The sequence below is a fragment of the Tamandua tetradactyla genome, chromosome 12, assembly GCF_023851605.1.
Source record: "Tamandua tetradactyla isolate mTamTet1 chromosome 12, mTamTet1.pri, whole genome shotgun sequence".
Taxonomy (NCBI): domain Eukaryota; kingdom Metazoa; phylum Chordata; class Mammalia; order Pilosa; family Myrmecophagidae; genus Tamandua; species Tamandua tetradactyla.
In genome coordinates this window covers 36,755,572-36,774,528 of record NC_135338.1, presented here as the reverse complement: position 1 = coordinate 36,774,528, position 18,957 = coordinate 36,755,572, and the positions used below count along the sequence as shown (strand labels likewise).

Here is an 18,957-nt window from a genome sequence, read left to right as displayed (position 1 = left end):
CAGTATTTGTCCTTTAGTTTTTGGCTAGACTCACTCAGCATAATGTTCTCTAGGTCCATCCATGTTATTACATTCTTCATAAGTTTATCCTATCTTAAAGCTGCATAATATTCCATCGTATGTATATACCACAGTTTGTTTAGCCACTCGTCTGTTGATGGACATTTTGGCTGTTTCCATCTCTTTGAATTGTAAATAACACTGGTATAAACATTGGTGTGCAAATGTCCGTTTGTGTCTTTGCCCTTAAGTCTTTTGAGTATATACCTAGCAATGGTATTACTGGGTCAATGGCAATTCTATATTCAGCTTTTTGAGGAACCGCCAAACTGCCTCCCACAGTGGTTGCACCATTTGACATTCCCATCAACAGTGGATAAGTGTGCCTCTTTCTTTTTTTTTTTTTTTATTAACGGAAAGAAAGAAAAAAAACAAATTAACACAACATTTAGAAATCATACCGTTCTACATATGCACTCAGTAATTCTTAACATCATCACATAGATGCATGATCATCGTTTCTTAGTACATTTACATCGGTTTAGAGGAACTAGCAACACAACAGAAAAAGATATAAAATGTTAATATAGAGAAAAGAAATAAAAGTGGTAATAATAGTAAAAAACAAACAAAAAAAAACCCCTATAGCTCAGATGCAGCTTCATTCAGTGTTTTAACATGATTACTTTACAATTAGATATTATTGTGCTGTCCATTTTTGAGTTTTTATATCTAGTCCTGTTGCACAGTCTGTATCCCTTCCGCTCCAATTACCCATTATCTTACCCTTTTTCTAACTCCTGCTGGACTCTGTTACCAATGGCATATTTTAAGTTTATTCTTGAATGTCCGTTCACATCAGTGGGACCATACAGTATTTGTCCTTTAGTTTTTGGCTGGACTCACTCAGCATAATATTCTCTAGGTCCATCCATGTTACTACATGCTTCATAAGTTTATCTTGTCTTAAAGCTGCATAATATTCCATCGTATGTATATACCACAGTTTATTTAGCCATTCTTCTGTTGATGGAGATTTTGGCTGTTTCCATCTCTTTGCAATTGTAAATAACGCTGCTATAAACATTGGTGTGCAAATGTCTGTTTGTGTCTTTGCCCTTAAGTCCTTTGAGTAGATACCCAGCAATGGTATTGCTGGGTCGTATGGCAATTCTATATTCAGCTTTTTGAGGAACCGCCAAACTGCCTTCCACAGTGGTTGCACCATTTGACATTCCCACCAACAGTGGATAAGTGTGCCTCTTTCTCCTCATCTTCTCCAGCACTTGTTATTTTCTGTTTTGTTGATAATGGCCATTCTGGTGGGTGTGAGATGATATCTCATTGTGGTTTTGATTTGCATTTCTCTAATGGCCAGGGACATTGAGCATCTCTTCATGTGCCTCTTGGCCATCCGTATTTCCTCTTCTGAGAGGTGTCTGTTCAAGTCTTTTTCCCATTTTGTAATTGGGTTGGCTGTCTTTTTGTTGTTGAGATGAACAATCTCTTTATAAATTCTGGATACTAGACCTTTATCTGATATATCATTTCCAAATATTGTCTCCCATTGTGAAGGCTGTCTTTCTACTTTCTTGATGAAGTTCTTTGATGCACAAAAGTGTTTAATTTTGAGGAGTTCCCATTTATTTATTTCCTTCTTCAGTGCTCTTGCTTTAGGTTTAAGGTCCATAAAACCGCCTCCAATTGTAAGATCCATAAGATATCTCCCAACATTTTCCTCTAACTGTTTTATGGTCTTAGACCTAATGTTTAGATCTTTGATCCATTTTGAGTTAACTTTTGTATAGGGTGTGAGATGCGGGTCTTCTTTCATTCTTTTACATATGGATATCCAGTTCTCTAGGCACCATTTATTGAAGAGACTGTTCTGTCCCAGGTGAGTTGGCTTGACTGCCTTATCAAAGACCAAATGTCCATAGATGAAAGGGTCTATATCTGAGCACTCTATTCGATTCCATTGGTCGATATATCTATCTTTATGCCAATACCATGCTGTTTTGACCACTGTGGCTTCATAATATGCCTTAAAGTCCGGCAGTGCAAGACCTCCAGCTTCGTTTTTTTTTCCTCAAGATGTTTTTAGCAATTCGGGGCACCCTGCCCTTCCAGATAAATTTGCTTATTGGTTTTTCTATTTCTGAAAAATAAGTTGTTGGGATTTTGATTGGTATTGCATTGAATCTGTAGATGAGTTTAGGTAGGATTGACATCTTAATTATATTTAGTCTTCCAATCCATGAACACGGTATGCCCTTCCATCTATTTAGGTCTTCTGTGATTTCTTTTAGCAGTTTTTTGTAGTTTTCTTTATATAGGTTTTTTGTCTCTTTGGTTAAATTTATTCCTAGGTATTTTTATTCTTTCAGTTGCGATTGTAAATGGGATTCGTTTCTTGATTTCCCCCTCAGCTTGTTCATTACTAGTGTATAGAAAAGCTACAGATTTTTGAATGTTGATCTTGTAGCCTGCTACTTTGCTGTACTCATTTATTAGCTCTAGTAGTTTTGTTGTGGATTTTTCCGGGTTTTCGACGTATAGTATCATATCGTCTGCAAACAGTGATAGTTTTACTTCTTCCTTTCCAATTTTGATGCCTTGTATTTCTTTTTCTTGTCTAATTGCTTTGGCTAGAACTTCCAACACAATGTTGAATAATAGTGGTGATAGTGGACATCCTTATCTTGTTCCTGATCTTAGGGGGAAAGTTTTCAATTTTTCCCCATTGAGGATGATATTAGCTGTGGGTTTTTCATATATTCCCTCTATCATTTTAAGGAAGTTCCCTTGTATTCCTATCTTTTGAAGTGTTTTCAACAGGAAAGGATGTTGAATCTTGTCAAATGCCTTCTCTGCATCAATTGAGATGATCATGTGATTTTTCTGCTTTGATTTGTTGATGTGGTGTATTACATTAATTGATTTTCTTATGTTGAACCATCCTTGCATACCAGGGATGAATCCTACTTGGTCATGATGTATAATTCTTTTAATGTGTTGTTGGATACGATTTGCTAGAATTTTGTTGAGGATTTTTGCATCTATATTCATTAGAGAGATTGGTCTGTAGTTTTCTTTTTTAGTAATATCTTTGCCTGGTTTTGGTATGAGGGTGATGTTGGCTTCATAGAATGAATTAGGTAGTTTTCCCTCCACTTCGATTATTTTGAAGAGTTTGAGGAGAGTTGGTACTAATTCTTTCTGGAATGTTTGATAGAATTCACATGTGAAGCCGTCTGGTCCTGGACTTTTCTTTTTAGGGAGCTTTTGAATGACTAATTCAATCTCTTTACTTGTGATTGGTTTGTTGAGGTCATCTATTTCTTCTTGAGTCAAAGTTGGTTGTTCATGTCTTTCCAGGAACCCGTCCATTTCATCTAAATTGTTTTATTTATTAGCGTAAAGTTGTTCATAGTATCCTGTTATTACCTCCTTTATTTCTGTGAAGTCAGTAGTTATGTCTCCTCTTCCATTTCTGATCTTATTTATTTGCATCCTCTCTCTTCTTCTTTTTGTCGGTCTTGCTAAGGGCCCATCAATCTTATTGATTTTCTCATAGAACCAACTTCTGGTCTTATTGATTTTCTCTATTGTTTTCATGTTTTCAATTTCATTTATTTCTGCTCTAATGTTTGTTATTTCTTTCCTTTTGCTTGCTTTGGGATTAGTTTTCTGTTCTTTCTCCAGTTCTTCCAAGTGGACAGTTAATTCCTGAATTTTTGCCTTTTCTTCTTTTCTGATATGGGCATTTAGGGCATAAATTTCCCTCTTAGCACTGCCTTTGCTGCGTCCCATAGGTTTTGATATGTTGTGTTTTCGTTTTCATTCGCCTCTAGGTATTTACTAATTTCTCCTGCAATTTCTTCTTTGACCCACTCGTTGTTTAAGAGTGTGTTGTTGAGCCTTCATGTATTTGTGAATTTTCTGGCACTCCGCCTATTATTGATTTCCAACTTCATTCCTTTATGATCCGAGAAAGTGTTGTGTATGATTTCAATCTTTTTAAATTTGTTAAGACTTGCTTTGTGACCCAGCATATGGTCTATCTTTGAGAATGATCCATGAGCTCTTGAGGAAAAGGTGTATCCTGCTGTTGTGGGATGTAATGTCCTACAAATGTCTGTTAACTCTAGCTCCTTTATAGTAATATTCAGATTCTCTATTTCTTTATTGATTCACTGTCTAGATGTTCTGTCCATTGATGAGAGTGGTGGATTGAAGTCTCCAACTATTATGTTATATGTGTCTATTTCCCTTTTCAGTGTTTGCAGTGTATTCCTCACGTATTTTTGGGCATTCTGATTCGGTGGGTAAATATTTATGATTGTTATGTCTTCTTGTTGAATTGTTCCTTTTATTAGTAGATAGTGTCCTTCTTTGTCTCTTTTAACTGTTTTACATTTGACGTCTAATTTGTTGGATATTAGTATAGCTACTCCTGCTCTTTTCTGGTTCTTATTTGCATGAAATATCTTTTCCCAACCTTTCACTTTCAACCTATGTTTATCTTTGGGTCTAAGATGTGTTTCCTGTAGACAGCATATAGAAGGATCCTGTTTTTTAATCCATTCTGCCAGTCTGTGCCATTTGATTGGGGAATTCAGTCCATTAACATTTAGTGTTATTACTGTTTGGATAATATTTTCCTCTACCATTTTGGCTTTTGTATTATATATATCATATCTGATTTTCCTTCTTTCTACACTCTTCTCCATACCTCTCTCTTCTGTCTTTTTGTATCTGACTCTAGTGCTCCCTTTAGTATTTCTTGCAGAACTGGTCTCTTGGTCACAAGTTCTCTCAGTGACTTTTTGTCTGAGAATGTTTTAATTTCTCCCTCATTTTTGAAGGACAGTTTTGCTGGATATAGAATTCTTGGCTGACAGTTTTTCTCTTTTAGTAATTTAAATATATCATCCCACTGTCTTCTAGCTTCCATGCTTTCTTCTGAGAAATCTACACATAGTCTTATTGGGTTTCCTTTGTATGTGATGGATTGATTTTCTCTTGCTGCTTTCAAGATCCTCTCTTTCTCTTTGACCTCTGACATTCTAACTAGTAAGCGTCTTGGAGAATGCCTATTTGGGTCTATTCTCTTTGGGGTGCGCTGCACTTCTTGGATCTGTAATTTTAGGTCTTTCATAAGAGTTGGGAAATTTTCAGTGATAATTTCTTCCATTAGTTTTTCTCCTCCTTTTCCCTTCTCTTCTCCTTCTGGGACACCCACAACACGTATATTTGTGCGCTTCATATTGTCCTTGAGTTCCCTAATACCCTGTTCGAATTTTTCCATTCTCTTCCGGATAATTTCTGTTTCTTTTTGGAATTCAGATGTTCCATCCTCCAGTTCACTAATTCTAGCCTCTGTCTCTTTAAATCTACCATTGTAGGTATCCATTGTTTTTTCCATCTTTTCTGCTTTGTCCTTCACTCCCATAAGTTCTGTGATTTGTTTTTTCAGTTTTTCTATTTCTTCTTTTTGTTCAGCCGATGTCTTCTTCATGTCCTCCCTCGATTTATTGATTTGGTTTTTGAAGAGGTTTTCCATTTCTGTTCGTATGTTCAGCATTAGTTGTCTCAGCTCCTGTATCTCATTTGAACTATTGGTTTGTTCCTTTGACTGGGCCATATCTTCAGTTTTCCGAGTGTGATCCGTTATCTTCTGCTGGCGTCTGGGCATTTAATCAGATTTCCCTGGGTGTGGAACCCAGCAGGTTGAAAGATTTTCCTGTGAAATCTCTGGGTTCTGTTTTTCTTATCCTGCCCAGTAGGTGGCACTCGTTGCACTCGTCTGTCTGTGGGTCCCACCAGTAAAAGATACTGTGGCTCCTTTAAATTTGGAAAACTCTCGATGTAGGGGAGGGTCATCAGCCGAAGCAGCTTGGGGGAGTGCCAATCCTAATCTCCCAGCCGGCCTGGGAATCCGCGTGCGGGGAGGGTCGCCGACCTCCGCGGCCTGGGGGAGCACCCGTCCAAATTTCCCAGCCTGCCAGGGACGCCAAGCGTGGCAGGGGGGTGCCGGCCCCCGCGGCCCGGGGAGTGCCCATCCACCGCTCCCAGCCAGACCGGGAAGCCATGTGTTTGGAACAGATCCCTTTCGCCGGTCTCCACGGCCCAGGGGATCTCCGATCCAACTCTCCCAGCTGGTCCGAGGGGCCGCGTGTGGGGGGGCGGGCACCAGCTGCCGTGGCCCGAGGGGATCGCCCATCCAATTCTCCCAGCCAGCCCGGGAAGGAGGGAGGTAGGGACTCCGGCCGCCCGCCGCCCCGGCCCGGCGAAGCTTGCGCCTTTGGTGATCCCACCACAGCGGGCCCTCCCAGCCAGTCAGCCGCTCCATAATGGGGTACGCTGTCTTCTTGGTGTCTGTCGTGGCTCCAGGAGCTGTTCTGTACCGTTTCTACTTCCCTAGTAGCTGTTCTGGAGGAGGAACTAAGACCCGCACATCTTACTAAGCCGCCATCTTCTTCCCGTTGCTGATTTTTTACATGTTAATCATTTGTCCCACTACTTTGTTGAATTCGTTATTAGTTCTTGTAGCTTTGTGCATTTTTCAGGATTTTTGTATATACGATCATGTCATGTGCAAATGGGAAAAGTTTCACTTCTTTCTCTCCAGTTTGGATTCGCTCTCTCTCTCTTTCTCTCAGTGGAACTTCCAGGACAGTGTTGAATAGCATTGATGATAGTGGGCATCCTTGTCTTGGTCCTGATCTAAGAGGGGCAAGCTTTTATCACCATTGTATATGATGTTAGTCATGGGATTTTTTGGTTTGGTTTTGTTTTAGAGGCATTTTATTTAGATAACTAAAAACAATTACATGTTCAGAAGCAGTATACAATGTAAGAGAAATCAAACCAAAAATTGTTTTATCATCTATTCCCTCTTCTTTACAACTAAAACAAAAAGGCTTTTTGCTCTATGGGAAAAGTCGGAAAAATAAGTCATTACATTTATTTTTCCATAAAACATAAACAGTGTGCTGGTTTGAAAGGATGTATGTACCCTAGAAAAGCCATGTTTTAATCTTAATCCCATTTTGTAAAGGCAGCTGTTTCTTCTAATCCTTTTTCAGTACTGTATGTTTGAATATCTAATTAGATCATCTCCCTGGAGATGTGACTCAATAGAGAGTGGTTGTTAAACTGCATTAGATGGAGACGTGTCTCCACCCATTCAGGTGGGTCTTGATTAGTTTACTGGAATCCTATAAAAGAGGAGACATTTTGGAAAAAGAGAGAGATTCTGCGAGAGTGGAACAACATAACCACAAGAAGCAGAGAACCCACCAGCCGGTGACCTTTGGAAACAAAGAAGGAAAACACCTCTCGGGGAGTTTCATGAAAGGAAGCCAGGAGAGAAAGCTAGCAGATGACACTGTGTTCACCACATGCCTTTCCAAATGAGAGAGAACCCCTGACCCTATTCACCATGTGCCTTCTCACTTGAGAGAGAGACCCTGAACTTCAGCGGCCTTCTTGAACCAAGGCCTTTGATTGGACATTTCTATAGACTTGTTTTAATTGGGACATTTTCTTGGCCTTAGAACTGTAAACTAGCAACGCATTAAATTCCCCTTTTCAAAAGTCATTCTGTTCCTGGAATATTGCATTCCGGCAGCTAGCAAACTAGAACAAACAGTTATAAGAAATCTAATTGTAATAAGAGAAGTTGGATGTTGGCTTACACATATGTATTAAAAAAGACAGTAAGTAGGCTGGTCGTTTACTACAAGAGCATTACTCCACCTGCCTTCTTTTGATACTCTTATTAAGAGTTTCCACTTACAGGTAACACCATGTTTGTTAGTTCTAGCATTGGAGCTAATTGATATTCTCCAGTATTTACTGCCCATATTTGCCTTGAGCAGAGAGTAATTCTGAAAGGCTGATACATTTCTCTGCTTGCTTGTTTTAGTCCGTATGTTTATACTATCTGTGGCATATGCCTGATGGTCAGGCCTTAATTTCAGGCATTGAACTATAGATGGAATCTGAATTCTCCGAAGTAATTTCTTGTAAATCTTCTTCTGTTGTCTCTGGAAAACTGATCTTCGGCTCTGCCAGTTCACCACTAGCTTCTTTAGGAAGCACATGTTTCCTAAGGTCATATGTTTTTCCTACCACAGTTTGTCATAATCTCAATGTTTCATCTTCAGAACCACTTACCGCACTGTGAAAAGCAATAGACTGTCCATTAGTTATTATCAAAATCTCTCCCTCAGGAATATATTCTATACTACTAACATACATATTAAAATTTAGAGATTTCACTTCTGTCATAGTAGCCTGATCCCAAAGGTGGACAGTTTTATCATCTGCTGATAGAATCTGTTTATCATCACTACATCACAGACTTTTTAATACCACAGGTGTGACCACTGATTTCTTTAGGTTCTGATTCAGGTTTGTTCAATTCATAGAAGCGCAGCAGTTTATCCTGTCCCCTAGTTAACAAATAATTACTATCCTGAGTGAAATCCACAGATTTGACAATGTGTTTATGTCATCCCCTGAGACAGCATTCTACCCTTTGACTGGGAAATCTGCAGTTGCTGTAGCTGCTTTGGTTGCATCCTTATTCAGTGTTGCACCCCAAATAGCACCCAATCCAGTGTCCTTTATCTCCTTGGTGTAGCATAGGTTTACCATCTTTGCAAATGCTGGTTAAGAAATAGCCATAAGGCATGATACTACTGAAGGCCAGATCAACCACAAGTCTCGTGTGGCCCAAACAGGTGAGTGGTGTCTGCCTCATTGTCATGGCTGTGGCAAACCAGTGATCTCGCTGGTGAGCTGAGGGTCGTTGTTGTCTTTTCTCTCCTCAACTGCAGCATGTCTGACTCCTCAAGTTCCCCCTCCCTGACACTGGGGCTGGATCGGGAAACAGGAAAAGGAGGCCATTCCTGTGGCACGAAGGTCAGGAGGGGCTAGGGAGTCCACTACCGATGAGCGAGAGCCGCTGAGGGAGGAGAGTAGGGGAGGGGAGACCAGCAGTGGGGTTTTTATATATGCCCTTGATCATGTTGAAGAAGTTTCCTTCTATACCTAGTTTTGTAAGTGTTTTTATCAAGAAGGGGTGCTGTTTTCTATCAAATGCCTTTTCTGCATCAATCGAGATAATCACTTTTTTTTTTCCTTCTGTTTATGTGGTATGTTACATGAGTTGATTTTCTTATGTTGAACTACCCCTGAATACTGGATGTAAATCTCACTCAATTATGCCATATAATTATTTTCCTGTGTTGTTGGATTTTGTTCAGGATTTTTGCATCTATATTCATAGGAGATATTGGTCTGTAGTTTTCTTTTGTTATCTTTATCTGGGTTTTGTATTAGGGTGGTATTGGCCTCATAGAATGAGTTGGGATAATTTTTTTTTTTATTAATTAAAAAAAGAATTAGGCGGGCCGCGGTGGCTCAGCGGGCAAAGTGCTTGCCTGCTATGCCTGAGGACCTCGGTTCGATTCCCGGCCCCAGCCCATGTAACGAAAATGGAGAAACAAAAATACAATAAAACAAGAAAATGTTTAAAAGATGTTTCCCTTTCTTCCTCTCTTCCTTCCTTCTATCCTTCCTTCCTTCTCTCTGTCTTTCCTTTAAAAAAAAAAAAAAAAAAAGAATTAACAAAACAATTAGAAATCATTCCAATCTACATGTACAATCAGTAATTCTTAATAACATCACATAGTTGCATATTCATCATTTCTTAGTACATTTGCATCGATTTAGAAAAAGAAATAAAAAGACAACAGAATAAGAATTAAAACAATAATAGAAAGAAAAAAAAACAAAAAAAACAAAAACAAAAAACCTATACCTCACATGAAGCTTCATTCAGTGTTTTAACATAATTGCATTACAATTGGGTAGTATTGTGCTGTCCATTTCTGAGTTTTTATATCCAGTCCCGTTGTACAGTCTGTATCCCTTCATCTCCAATTATCCCTTCTCTTTTTTTTTTTTTTTTTAATTAACGGAAAAAAAGAGATTAACCCAACATTTAGAGATCATACCATTCTACACATGCAATCATTAATTCTTAACATCATCACATAGATGCATGATCATCATTTCTTAGTACATTTGCATTGGTTTAGAAGAACTAGCAACATAACCGAAAAAGATATAGAATGTTAATATAGAGAAAAAAATAAAAGTAATAATAGTAAAATCAAAACAAAACAAAACAAAACAAAACAAAAACCTATAGCTCAGATGCAGCTTCATTCAGTGTTTTAACATGATTACTTTACAATTAGGTATTATTGTGCTGTCCATTTTTGAGTTTTTATATCTAGTCCTGTTGCACAGTCTGTATCCCTTCAGCTTCAATTACCCATTGTCTTACCCTGTTTCTAACTCCTGCTGAACTCTATTACCAATGACATATTTCAAGTTTATTCTCGAATGTCCATTCACATCAGTGGGACCATACAGTATTTGTCCTTTAGTTTTTGGCTGGATTCACTCAGCATAATATTCTCTAGGTCCATCCATGTTATTACATGGTTCATAAGTTTATCTTGTCTTAAAGCTGCATAATATTCCATCGTATGTATATACCACAGTTTGTTTAGCCACTCTTCTGTTGATGGAGATTTTGGCTGTTTCCATCTCTTTGCAATTGTAAATAATGCTGCTATAAACATTGGTGTGCAAATGTCCGTTTGTGTCTTTGCCCTTAAGTCCTTTGAGTAGATACCTAGCAATGGTATTGCTGGGTCGTATGGCAATTCTATATTCAGCTTTTTGAGGAACCGCCAAACTGCCTTCCACAGTGGTTGCACCCTTTGACATTCCCACCAACAGTGGATAAGTGTGCCTCTTTCTCCGCATCCTCTCCAGCACTTGTCATTTTCTGTTTTGTTGATAATGGCCATTCTGGTGGGTGTGAGATGATATCTCATTGTGGTTTTGATTTGCATTTCTCTAATGGCCAGGGACATTGAGCATCTCTTCATGTGCCTCTTGGCCATCCGTATTTCCTCTTCTGAGAGGTGTCTGTTCAAGTCTTTTTCCCATTTTGTAATTGGGTTGGCTGTCTTTTTGTTGTTGAGATGAACAATCTCTTTATAAATTCTGGATACTAGACCTTTATCTGATATATCATTTCCAAATATTGTCTCCCATTGTGAAGGCTGTCTTTCTACTTTCTTGATGAAGTTCTTTGATGCACAAAAGTGTTTAATTTTGAGGAGTTCCCATTTATTTATTTCCTTCTTCAGTGCTCTTGCTTTAGGTTTAAGGTCCATAAAACCGCCTCCAATTGTAAGATCCATAAGATATCTCCCAACATTTTCCTCTAACTGTTTTATGGTCTTAGACCTAATGTTTAGATCTTTGATCCATTTTGAGTTAACTTTTGTATAGGGTGTGAGAGATGAGTCTTCTTTCATTCTTTTGCATATGGATATCCAGTTCTCTAGGCACCATTTATTGAAGAGACTGCTCTGTCCCAGGTGAGTTGGCTTGACTGCCTTATCAAAGATCAAATGTCCATAGATGAGAGGGTCTATATCTGAGCACTCTATTCGATTCCATTGGTCGATATATCTATCTTTATGCCAATACCATGCTGTTTTGACCACTGTGGCTTCATAATATGCCTTAAAGTCAGGCAGCGCGAGACCTCCAGCTTCGTTTTTTTTCCTCAAGATGTTTTTAGCAATTCGGGGCACCCTGCCCTTCCAGATAAATTTGCTTATTGGTTTTTCTATTTCTGAAAAATAAGTTGTTGGGATTTTGATTGGTATTGCATTGAATCTGTAAATCAATTTAGGTAGGATTGACATTTTAACTATATTTAGTCTTCCAATCCATGAACACGGTATGCCCTTCCATCTATTTAGGTCTTCTGTGATTTCCTTTAGCAGTTTTTTGTAGTTTTCTTTATATAGGTTTTTTGTCTCTTTAGTTAAATTTATTCCTAGGTATTTTATTCTTTTAGTTGCAATTGTAAATGGGATTCGTTTCTTGATTTCCCCCTCAGCTTGTTCATTACTAGTGTATAGAAATGCTACAGATTTTTGAATGTTGATCTTGTAACCTGCTACTTTGCTGTACTCATTTATTAGCTCTAGTAGTTTTGTTGTGGATTTTTCCGGGTTTTCGACGTATAGTATCATATCGTCTGCAAACAGTGATAGTTTTACTTCTTCCTTTCCAATTTTGATGCCTTGTATTTCTTTTTCTTGTCTAATTGCTCTGGCTAGAACCTCCAACACAATGTTGAATAATAGTGGTGATAGTGGACATCCTTGTCTTGTTCCTGATCTTAGGGGGAAAGTTTTCAATTTTTCCCCATTGAGGATGATATTAGCTGTGGGTTTTTCATATATTCCCTCTATCATTTTAAGGAAGTTCCCTTGTATTCCTATCTTTTGAAGTGTTTTCAACAGGAAAGGATGTTGAATCTTGTCGAATGCCTTCTCTGCATCAATTGAGATGATCATGTGATTTTTCTGCTTTGATTTGTTGATATGGTGTATTACATTAATTGATTTTCTTATGTTGAACCATCCTTGCATACCTGGGATGAATCCTACTTGGTCATGATGTATAATTCTTTTAATGTGTTGTTGGATACGATTTGCTAGAATTTTATTGAGGATTTTTGCATCTGTATTCATTAGAGAGATTGGCCTGTAGTTTTCTTTTTTTGTAATATCTTTGCCTGGTTTTGGTATGAGGGTGATGTTGGCTTCATAGAATGAATTAGGTAGTTTTCCCTCCACTTCGATTTTTTTGAAGAGTTTGAAGAGAATTGGTACTAATTCTTTCTGGAACGTTTGGTAGAATTCACATGTGAAGCCATCTGGTCCTGGACTTTTCTTTTTAGGAAGCTTTTGAATGACTAATTCAATTTCTTTACTTGTGATTGGTTTGTTGAGGTCATCTATGTCTTCTTGAGTCAAAGTTGGTTGTTCATGTCTTTCCAGGAACCCGTCCATTTCCTCTAAATTGTTGTATTTATTAGCGTAAAGTTGTTCATAGTATCCTGTTATTACCTCCTTTATTTCTGTGAGGTCAGTAGTTATGTCTCCTCTTCCATTTCTGATCTTATTTATTTGCATCCTCTCTCTTCTTCTTTTTGTCAATCTTGCTAAGGGCCCATCAATCTTATTGATTTTCTCATAGAACCAACTTCTGGCCTTATTGATTTTCTCTATTGTTTTCATGTTTTCAATTTCATTTATTTGTGCTCTAATCTTTGTTATTTCTTTCCTTTTGCTTGCTTTGGGGTTAGCTTGCTGTTCTTTCTCCAGTTCTTCCAAATGGATAGTTAATTCCTGAATTTTTGCCTTTTCTTCTTTTCTGATATAAGCATTTAGAGCAATAAATTTCCCTCTTAGCACTGCCTTTGCTGCGTCCCATAAGTTTTGATATGTTGTGTTTTCATTTTCATTCGCCTCGAGGTATTTGCTAATTTCTCTTGCAATTTCTTCTTTGACCCAGTCGTTGTTTAGGAGTGTGTTGTTGAGCTTCCACGTATTTGTGAATTTTCTGGCACTCTGCCTATTATTGATTTCCAACATCATTCCTTTATGGTCCGAGAAAGTGTTGTGTAAGATTTCAATCTTTTTAAATTTGTTAAGACTTGCTTTGTGACCCAGCATATGGTCTATCTTTGAGAATGATCCATGAGCACTTGAGAAAAAGGTGTATCCTGCTGTTGTGGGATGTAATGTCCTATAAATGTCTATTAAGTCTAGTTCATTTATAGTAATATTCAGATTCTCTATTTCTTTGTTGATCCTCTGTCTAGATGTTCTGTCCCTTGATGAGAGTGGTGAGTTGAAGTCTCCAACTATTATGGTATATGAGTCTATTTCCCTTTTCAGTGTTTGCAGTATATTCCTCACGTATTTTGGGGCATTCTGATTCGGTGCGTAAATATTTATGATTGTTATGTCTTCTTGTTTAATTGTTCCTTTTATTAGTATATAGTGTCCTTCTTTGTCTCTTTTAACTGTTTTACATTTGAAGTCTAATTTGTTGGATATTAGTATAGCCACTCCTGCTCTTTTCTGGTTGTTATTTGCATGAAATATCTTTTCCCAACCTTTCACTTTCAACCTATGTTTATCTTTGGGTCTAAGATGTGTTTCCTGTAGACAGCATATAGAAGGATCCTGTTTTTTAATCCATTCTGCCAATCTATGTCTTTTGATTGGGGAATTCAGTCCATTGACATTTAGTGTTATTACTGTTTGGATAATATTTTCCTCCAACATTTTGCCTTTTTTATTATATATATCATATCTGATTTTCCTTCTTTCTACACTCTTTTCCATATCTCTCTCTTCTGTCTTTTTGTATCTGACTCTAGTGCTCCCTTTAGTATTTCTTGCAGAGCTGGTCTCTTGGTCACAAATTCTTTCAGTGACTTTTTGTCTGAGAATGTTTTAATTTCTCCCTCATTTTTGAAGGATAATTTTGCTGGATATAGGAGTCTTGGTTGGCAGTTTTTCTCTTTTAGTATTTTAAATATATCATCCCACTGTCTTCTAGCTTCCATGGTTTCTGCTGAGAAATCTACACAAAGTCTTATTGGGTTTCCCTTGTATGTAATGGATTGTTTTTCTCTTGCTGCTTTCAAGATCTTCTCTTTCTCTTTGACCTCTGACATTCTAACTAGTAAGTGTCTTGGAGAACGCCTATTTGGGTCTAATCTCTTTGGGGTGCGCTGCACTTCTTGGATCTGTAATTTTAGGTCTTTCATAAGAGTTGGGAAATTTTCAGTGATAATTTCTTCCATTAGTTTTTCTCCTCCTTTTCCCTTCTCTTCTCCTTCTGGGACACCCACAACACGTATATTTGTGCGGTTCATATTGTCCTTGAGTTCCCTGATACCCTGTTCAAATTTTTCCATTCTTTTCCCTATAGTTTCTGTTTCTTTTTGGAATTCAGATGTTCCATCCTCCAAATCACTAATTCTATCTTCTGTCTCTTTAAATCTATCATTGTAGCTATCCATTATTTTTTCTATGTTTGCTACTTTATCCTTCACTTCCATAAGTTCTGCGATTTGTTTTTTCAGTTTTTCTATTTCTTCTTTATGTTCAGCCCACGTCCTCTTCATGTCCTCCCTCAATTTATCGATTTCATTTTTGAAGAGGTTTTCCATTTCTGTTCGTATATTCAGCATTAGTTGTCTCAGCTCTTGTGTCTCATTTGAGCTATTGGTTTGTTCCTTTCACAGAGCCATATTCTCAATCTTTTGAGCGTGGACAATTATCTTCTGCTGCTGGCGTCTGGGCATTTATTCAGATTTCTCTTGGTGTTGGACCCAGCAAGGTTGTAATATTTTTCTGTGAAATCTCTGGGTTCTGTTTTTCTTATCCTGCCCAGTAGGTGGCGCTCGTGGCACACGTTTGTCTGCGGGTCCCACCAGTAAAAGGTGCTGTGGGACCTTAAACTTTGGAAAACTCTCGCCGTCCTGGGGGTTCGCTAGCCGAAGCGGCTTGAGCCGGCCCGGGGTCCGAACGCAGGGAGGGTGTCCGAACGCAGGGAGGGTTGCTGGTCGCCGCAGCCAGGGAAAGAGCCCGTCCGAATTTCCTAGTCGGCCCTGGGCAACACGCGTGGCGGGAGGGCGCCAGCGGCAGCGGCCCGCCCGAGAGAGTGCACGTTCCCCGGGAGTCACGGGGTCACTGTTCTCCGCGGCCTGGGGGTTTCCGATCCAATTCTCTCAGTTGGTCCGGGGGCTGCGCGTGGTGTGGGCGCCAGTCGCCTTGGTTTCAGGGGACCACCTCTCCAATTCTCCCAGCCGGCCCGGGAAGGGGGAAGGGAGTAACTCCGGCCGCTTGCCACCCCGCCCGGTAAGGCCCGCGCGCCTCGGCGATCTCACCCGAGCTGCTTCTCTCAGCCAGCCAGCCGTTCCAGGATGGGGTATGCTGTCTTTTTTATCTCTGTTGTGGCTTTGGGCGCTTTCTGTATCGTTCTACTCCCCTAGTAGGTGTCCTGGAGAAGAAACTAAGATCTGCGCGTCTTACTAAGCCGCCATCTTCCAGGAAGTCCCGAGTTGGGATAATTTAAGCAGGATTAGTATTAATTCTTCTTGGAATGTTTGGTAAAATTCACCTGTGAATCCATCTGGTTCTGGGCTTCTGTTTGTTGGGAGGCTTTTGATTACTAATTCAATCTCTTTACTAGTTATTAGTTGAGAGCTTCTGCTTTTTCTTGAGTTAGTGTAGGTAGTCTGTGTGTTTTTAGAAATTGGTTCATTTCATCTAGGTTATCTAATTTGTTGGTGTCCCGCTGTTCGTATTATCCTCTGATAGTCCTTTATATTTCTATGGGGTCAGTAATATTGTCACCATTCTTGTCTGATTTTATTGATTTCTTCTCTTTTTTTCCTTGTCAGTCTAACTAAAATTTTGTCAATTTTATTGATGTTTTTAGAGACTGACTTTGTTGATTTTCTCTCTTCTATTTTTAAGTTCTCTATTTCATTTGTCTCCACTTTAACCTTTATTTCTTTTGTACTGCTCTCTTTGGGATTAGTTTGTCTCTTTTTTGTCTAGATCTTCCAATTGTGAGGTTAGGTCTCTGATTTGTGATCTTTCTCTTTTTTTAAAAGTATGTAGAGCTACTAAGTTTCCTCTTAGTACTGCCTTTGCTGTATCTTAAAAGTTTTGGTGTGTTGTGTTTTCATGTTCATATGCCTTGCAATATTTCCTGATTTCCCTTGTAATTCATTCGTTATTTGAGTACATTGTTTAATTTCCACATATTTGTGAATTTTCCACTTCTTACTCTGTTATTGATTTCCTTCATTCCATTGGTTGTAGAAGAGTCATTGTAAGATTTTAGTATTTTTTTTAATTATTGAGACTTGTTCTTTTGATGCCTTTGCATTTTAGAACCTGTAAAAAGTGAAAAGAGTAATTAAATTCTAAAAAGTGCAATATAATAGTACTGGCATTTATACAGTTGTTATCCATATGATTACCTTTACTGGAGACCTTTATTTTTTGTGTCACTTTGATCTACTATTGTTTTTGTTTGCTAAAGCTGCCAGAATGCAGTATACCAGAAGTGGATTGGCTTTTATAAAAGGAATTTTTTACATTACAAGTTTACTGTTCTGAGGCTAGAAAAATGTCCAAACTAAGGCATCCAGGAAAAGATACCTTGACTGAAGAAAGGGCCAATGACATTCAGGATTTCTGTGTCAACTGGGAAGGCACATGGTGGCATCTGCTAAAACCTTCTTTTCCCACTTCTTGTTTCAAACAGCTTCCCCAGGAGGCTTTTCTTTCTGTATCTCCAAACGTATCTCTCTCTGTCATCTCTGAACCTTTTTCCAAAATGGTTCCTCTTAAAGGACTCCAGTAGGTAGATAAAAAACTACTTTTAATGGATGAAGATAACATCTCCATGGAAACCACCTAATCAAAAGGTCTTACCCACAGTTGGGTGGGTGACATCTCCCTGGAAACAACTTAATAAAAAAGATTCCACCCAGCAATATTGAATCAGGATTAATGAACGTGCCTTTTCTGGGGTATAAAACAGTTTCAAATCAGCACAGCTGTCCAGTGTTCTTTCCTTTTAGTCTGAAAAACTTCCTTTATCATTAGTTATAGGGCAGGTCTAGTGATGATGAGCTCCCTCAGGTATGTTTATCTGGGAATGTCTTAATCTCGCTCTTATTTTTGGAGGAAAGTGTCACTAGATAGAAAATTCTTGGTTGAGAGTCTTTTTGTTTCAGAACTTTTAAGTAATTCAACCCACAGGTTTCTGATGAGAAATTGAAATTTACTCTTATTGGGATTCCCTTGTTATTAACTTATTGCTTTTCTCTTGCAGCTCTCAGAACTCTCTCATTGTTTTTCACATTGAATGTTTTGATTATTCTGTGCCTAGGTACAATTCTCTTTGGTTTATTCTGTTTGGTATTTGTTGAACTTCTGTAACATGCATATTCACGTCTTTGATTTGGTTTGGAAAGTTTCCTGCCATTATTTATTTGAATGTTATTTTTGCCCCTCTCTCCTCCTTCTTGGACTCATGTAATGTGCGTATTGGTATGCTCAGTGGCATTCCACCAGTCTCTTAGGCTCTTTGTGCTTTTTTTTTTTTTAATTCTTTTTTATTTCCGCTCCTCAGCCCGAGTCATTTCAGTTGTCTTGTTTTGAGTTCAGTGATTTTTTTCTCTGCTGTCTCCAGTCTGCTGTTGAAACCATTGAGGGAATTTTTCATTTCAGTTATTGTGTTCTTCAATGCCAATATTTCTTTTGGTTTCTATTGAGAATCTCAAAGAGAGTTTCATATTGTTCATTGATTATTTTCCTCATATTCTTTAGTTCTTTCTCTGTTTTTCTTTGGCTCGTTAAACATTTTGAGGATCACGCTTTTTGTGTTTGTGTGTTTTTTTTTGTCTTTTTCTTTTGTGTTAAAATCTGCTCCTCTATAAGAAAATCAATTAATGTAATACACCATATCAACAACTCAAAGCAGAAAAATCACATGATCATCTCAATTGATGCAGAGAAGGCATTTGACAAGATTCAACATCCTTTCCTGTTGAAAACTCTTCAAAGGATAAGAATACAAGGGAACATCCTTAAAATGATAAAGGGAATATATGAAAAACCCACAGCTAATATCATCCTCAATGGGGAAAAATTGAAAACTTTCCCCCTAAGATCAGGAACAAGACAAGGATGTCCACTATCACTACTGTTATTCAACATTGTGTTGAAAGTTCTAGCCAGAGCAATTAGACAAGAAAAAGAACTACAAGGCATCAAATTGGAAAGGAAGAAGTAAAACTATCACTGTTTGCAGATGATATGATACTATATGTCGAAAACCCTGAAAAATCCACAGCAAAACTACTAGAGCTAATAAACGAGTACAGCAAAGTGGCAGGTTACAAGATCAACATTCAAAAATCTGAAGTGTTTCTATACACTAGTAATGAATAATCTGAGG

The 18,957-nt window shown here is 38.2% G+C and overlaps 1 protein-coding gene and 1 pseudogene across 6 annotated transcripts in view; one reads left to right on the top strand and one right to left on the bottom strand.

Moving 5' to 3' along the window:
* The window catches only part of VIPAS39 (VPS33B interacting protein, apical-basolateral polarity regulator, spe-39 homolog), a 59,127-nt gene that overhangs the window by 15,587 nt on the left and 24,583 nt on the right, over positions 1-18,957 (top strand). The window lies entirely within an intron of this gene.
* Positions 8,149-8,779, bottom strand: LOC143652658 (serine-threonine kinase receptor-associated protein pseudogene; annotated as a pseudogene).